We start from the raw sequence: 6,064 nt of genomic DNA, 5'->3' as shown, positions 1-6,064 counted from the left end.
AGTAGCCGCACAGATTCTTAGCGAGCTTAAATTTATCCTGCATTGCTTCGGCGAGGTCATGCTCACCTATCTTTCCGTCAAATGCCATGGCCAGATTTTCTCTTACATGCAGTAGCCTAGTGATCCAATGGATCAGCATGTTAGTGATCAGTATTGACTCCTCTTGCCACAGGAACCCATCGTGCACCAAGCACAGTAGCTGCTTGATCACTATCATGGTTATGGGCGTGCAGTTGTAATGCGGTACCCACAGCATGTTTAACAGACCAACCTTATCCACCCCTTTTGCCCACTTTCTTGGCTCCAGCATGGTCACAGCAGAGTCTTTATAGAAGACGTGGTGCATGATTTGAACTGTCGCTAAGTGGGGAAAGCACTCCGTATCAGCCAAATCCCAATCCTCCAATTTTAAATGGGGGATGCACCCCAGGCGCGGTCCCTCAAAGACGATTTTTCCTGGTAGCAAGGGTGTATGCAGCGTGACCTTGCCTTCATCAATGTCCTTCAGAACATTTCTCTTGCCTCTGCACGGAGGAATGTACTCGGGCAGTTTAGAGATAGGGTCGGACCCCTCAACGTCAACGTCCTCCGCCCCCATGTCAATGTTTTCCTCATCCATATGGATTTCTTCAACATCCTCTTCAGGTTCCAGGTCAAATACCTTGCCCTTCTCCTACATGGTGGAAGTTTCCTTTTGTGGGTGCTTTTTGGGTGATGTGCACACCAACTGTGGTGCTTTCTACTTATATTTCTTTGTTTTTGGACCCTCTTTGATCGGTGTAGGCCTCAGCCTTGGATACCTCAGTGATTTAGGCACTTCTGTCGGTACTTCGACACTCGCAACCTCCGGGGCGGATCCCTCAACTGCCATTGCTACTTTTGGGGTAGTTCCCTCAGCTGCCATTGCTTCTCCGACGATCGCAGTTTCTGCGAGCGCCGACATGATACTAGACAACAACTCCTGTGTTTCCTTTGGAAACTTTTCAAACATTGAACTCACTATCAAAGATTCAAAGTACTCACAGTTCATATGCGCCTGAGAGCTCGAAACCTAAATTCTCAAAATGCCAAGTGTTTTTCGTTGGGAAACCACCTATGATTTATAGGCATTTTTGAATTCATATCCAACAGCTCCCCCCAAAATTAATTCATAAAGGTTGGATTGGCGGCATATTTTCACAGATCTTGCCCTTAAATTCTGACTTAAATGTCGCCCCTCCCACCCCCCCGCTCCATTTAGTCGTTTTCGCACCGTCAAGTCATGAAGAGTGACCATAACGGTCACTTTCCGGCTACCCTACGTGGTCCCTTCATGGATGGCATAGCTCCCCGCACGTTTGTGCTAACACTGTGACATTCCTTCATTCTACGCAGTTCCCCAATCACGCATCTCCCCAACCCGGGCAGTGTAGTTTATAGTCCCGCGCCTCCTTTCAGCTGCCTAGAGGGCTAAGACTGTGCTTCCACCAAGTAGTCATCTAGCCAGCAATGGAACCATTTGTTGGCTTGACGGACCCTGACCCAGGTTAAGCATTAGGCAGCCAAGAAAATCCCTACACTACTGGCCCTTTCGGCGTCAATCCGCAAAGCGCGAACTAAAGTCTCACTCGAAGCAGTATGGGGGGATGCAGGAACCAAGTTTCTGCACCCCGAGATGGTTGTGATGTCGGTTATTTTCCCTAACCCTTCCTTGGCATAGAGCGATAAACCCTTTAGGGCTTATCAAGGTACATCTCTTATTTGTCCTTGAAGCCTCCACGAAAACCTCTGATCGTCCTTCACGGACCCCAAATAGATAGATCAAGCACTTATGCACCTATGTAATTAGACTTACTTTTTTATTTACTCAAATTCGCTTAAGTATCGACTAACTTTAACATGCATTACGGTTATCTTCGTGTAAATAGATATTCTTACTTGCGTTCAAATGTCAAAGTAAAATACATAGATTCGCACATCAATATAGCATTAATTCATAACCCCAGTATTCAATATAACATAATTGAAACATTCATAACAGAAGTAAAATAACGCATACACATATAATTCCAAAATACTTCTCTTTATTGATAATCCAGATTTCCAGTACAGACTCTGACTACCCTACGCACACGGCTGCAGGGGTCTGCGCACACAGCTGCAAGGGTCTACGCACCTACCTGCGGACTTCTACCCTAGGCCTCTGCGCACACAGCTGCAGGGGTCTGCGCACTTAGCTGCGGACTTCTACCCTAGGCCTCTGCGCTAAGACTCTTAGCTCTCACGGACCCATAAAATTACTCAGAAATCTACCAAAACTTATGACTTAGCCTCCTTAGACTCTTATAAGACTCCATTTTTATACAATCCCATGGTTCGAGGACCAAGGGCGGATCTCATCAAGCTGACACAAACTATCTAAAATAAGGGCAGAAATCCTTTTTGACTGCTTACATCTTCGCTCTCCACAGCCACAAAATGCAGAGATTTTACATTCTTTACACAAAAATTGGGACTTTAACCCCAAAATTGACCCCATGGGACCCATTCCCAACAGGCCGCTGAACCTGGGTCAGGGCCCGTCAAGCTAAGCAAATCCATACACTACTAGCCCTTTCGACATCAATTCGCGGAGCGTGGACTGAAGTCTCACTCGAACCAGTATGGGGGGATACAGGAACCAATTTTCTGCACCCTGAGATGGTTGTGATGTTGGTTATTTTCCCTAACACTTCCTTCGTGCATACCGATAAGCCTTTAGGGCTTATCAAGGTACGTCTCTTATTTGTCCTTGAAGCCTCCGTGAAAACCTTTGATCGTCCTTCGTGGACCCTAAATAGATAGATCAGGCACTTACTCGCCTCTCTAATTACTCTTACTTTTGTATTTATTGAGAATCGCTTATGTATCGGTTAACTTTAACATGCATTACAGTTATCTTCACGTAAACAGATATTCTTACTTGCATTCATATGACAAACTAAAACACATAGATTCGCGCGTCAATATAGCATTAATTATAACCCCAATATTCAATATAACATAATCGCAACATTCATAATAGAATTAAAATAACGCACACAAATAATTCCAAAATACTTCTCTTTATTGATAATCCAGAATTCCAGTACAGAATCTGACTACCCTACACACAACTACAGGGGTTTGCGCACTCAGCTGCAGACTTCTACCCTAGGCCTCTGCTCACTCAGCTGTAGAGCCTCTTCCTACGCTAAGATTCTTCGCTCTTAGCTCTGACAGACCCATAAACTTACTCATAACTCTACCAAAACTTATGACTTAACTGCCTTAGACTCTTCTAAGACTCCCTTTTTATACAATCCCATGGTCCGTGGACCAAGGGCGGATCTCATCAAGCCGAAAAAAACTATCTAAACTAAGGGCGGAAACCCTTTTTTATTGCTTACATCTTTGCACTCTGCAGCCACAAAATGCGAAGACTTTACATTCTTTACACAAAACTTGGGCCTTTAACCCCAAAATTGACCCCAGGCGACCCATTCCCAAAAGTCTATTTAGCTCTAAATCCTCCTTGGTGGCAATTTATCTTGCTTCTCCAAGTACTCTTCAATCTCTTGCTGGACTTGGTACCTGGGTTTGTCTTTGGTGAGTGAATCGACTGATGGGATTAGGGGTGTTTTCATCAATACATCCAAACTATTGAACAACTGTACATATGAGGCCTGAATTCTACCAATAAATAAGGTGATCTGCTTTTTGTTCCAAATCAAGATCTAAACTCTCACTTTTCCTAGCTCTGCTTGTGGCTTCATTTTCTTCACTAAGTCAAGCAATGCCCCTTTGTATCGCAGTGTCCATTCTTGCACATAAGTGATGGCAGCTTGTATGTTCTTGATAGTTTTAACAAGCTCTTTTCTCTGCTATTGTGGACCATGCAAATAGAAAATTGCTTTATGTACAGTGAAAAAACCCTCATAGAGCTTCTGCATGGTTTCTCCAAGAGTTGATACTTTAGTAAGTATCGTTTATCTCAACTCCTCCAAGTAAACATGTGCAGAAACGGCACTTTGAACTGTTGTGTGGAGTTGTTATGCCTCTTGCTTGGTAGCCTGTAAGTTTTGTGCCAATTTCTCATTCTCCACTGTCAAATACTGAATGTTCAATCTTGTTTCTCTTGCAAAGTCCAAGTTGGCTTCGGCAATGGCATTTGGATGCTTCCTAGTGTCTGCTACTATCACCCTTTCTCTAACGAATTCAGGTGATGTGTGTTCATTCGTAAAATGTTTTCTCTGTGCTTGTACAATCATCTTATGGAACTCATCGAATGACATATTGTACACATCCATCATGTTATCACAATAAACTTCGTTTTTTAATTTTTTTTAGAAGATGCTGACAATTGCAGTGTCAGCATTCAAATTGTAAAAAGCAAGGAAAATTTATGATAACGGGGCTATTAGCATTTTGGAAATCCAATATGGTCTTGCATATGAATTCGTTGACAGTGAGGGTAGCATCATTTTTCATTTTGGCTGATAGGCCAATCGTCAGCGCCAAAACCATTTTTTAAATTCAAAAAATGATGATTGGTTGACCACGTTAGCGTTTTCGATTAAATGTCTCTCCATCTTTTTCGAGAGGGTAAAAGTGCAAGTTAAATTATTTTTTGTCCATTTTAATCACTAAAATGTCATTTAACACGATATTTTCATATTATACTAATTTTATTCGTAATCATAACCGGAAATGATGTGATTATTTCACTCACCACTTGTTTTACCTCAACCGTATGTTAAGTTACCTCAGCTTGTCCCATAAGTAGTTTATTGGTGTTAGTTCAGGATCCTTTACACTTCGAATTGGGAACTGTCTTGTTCATAGGGTTTCAGATCAAATCCCAGGAAGACCATGTAGTGAAATGGGGAGAGGAGGTAAGATGAACTGGTCCAAGCCTAAAGCGCCTGAAGTGGACATTTACCCTGAAATTATTTGGTTGTTTCAACGCGTAGGCTAGAGCGAATTATTACACCGTTGTACTGATTACCATGATATTGTGGCTCGGTATTTTGTGCAGGGGTTTGATGGGAACCATGCGGAGGTGGGATGCTTGTCATTTGTAGTTACAGAGCAAACCATTGCATAGGCTGCAACCTTACGAGAGGACGGTGAGAATATTTTTCATAGTCACATTTTGGCAAGGATTAATGTCCCATTCTTCTTCAAAGAAGAATTCAGAGGGAAAAATTGAAGGTATGGAGTTTGAAAGGATTGGTTGCAGGACCAATGGCATGTCCCTCTATGCCTCTGTCAACAATTTTACGTGTTAAGGTCGGTTTAATCAAGTAAAACTCTACCATTTTTACTTTCTCACTCATCTTATTGGTCAGATTAGGATCAATCCATGTTTTTATCTATTAGAGAGCCTTAAACATATGGCATCCAGGTTCAAGGTTTGCACTAATCCATCTTCTCATTTTATATACCATAAATCCTTGATAAAACTAATAATAGAGAACCAACTAGCCAAGGTAGGAAGGACTTGGAGTCATTTCATTTTCTGGGGAGGTTTTCAACCTCAACCCATTAAGAGAAGAAGAGGAATACCGTAGACTACCATAAAGGGGAAGAAATAAAAAAAATCAAGCTCCCATTGAGCCCCCTCCCAACCAAGCAAACCTAGGATTTCCATCTACCTCATCTGGTTTGAAGATCCCTAAATTTTACTAGAGAAAAAGTGTCCACCTTCATAAAACAAACCCTATACCCCCTATGAAACCACCAGTTGATGTTGGCTCTTCCCATGCTACAACTCCACCCTCCAAAAGTTCCCTTGTAGACACAGTCAAAACAGATTACCTAAGGGAAAAGAACCAGAGGTGGAAAGCAAAGAGGAAGACACACTGCCTAAGGTATTCAGGGGTGGAAATAGACATACCAGGCCAACTAAATAGTTAAGATACAAGATCAAACTCATAAATAACCCGAAGTTTTCTAAGGAGGTGATTGACGTTGATAACATGCCACTAAAGGACCTCATTATTAACAACAAGAAGAAGGCTACAATTTCTAAGAAGAGTTGAAGCAGAGAAACTGTGAAAAGGGG

This window comes from Pinus tabuliformis, chromosome 3_1, assembly GCF_031772625.1.
Source record: "Pinus tabuliformis cultivar Carrire ecotype Pingquan chromosome 3_1, CPIR1, whole genome shotgun sequence".
Lineage (NCBI taxonomy): Eukaryota > Viridiplantae > Streptophyta > Pinopsida > Pinales > Pinaceae > Pinus > Pinus tabuliformis.
Note: the sequence above shows the minus strand (reverse complement) of the source record.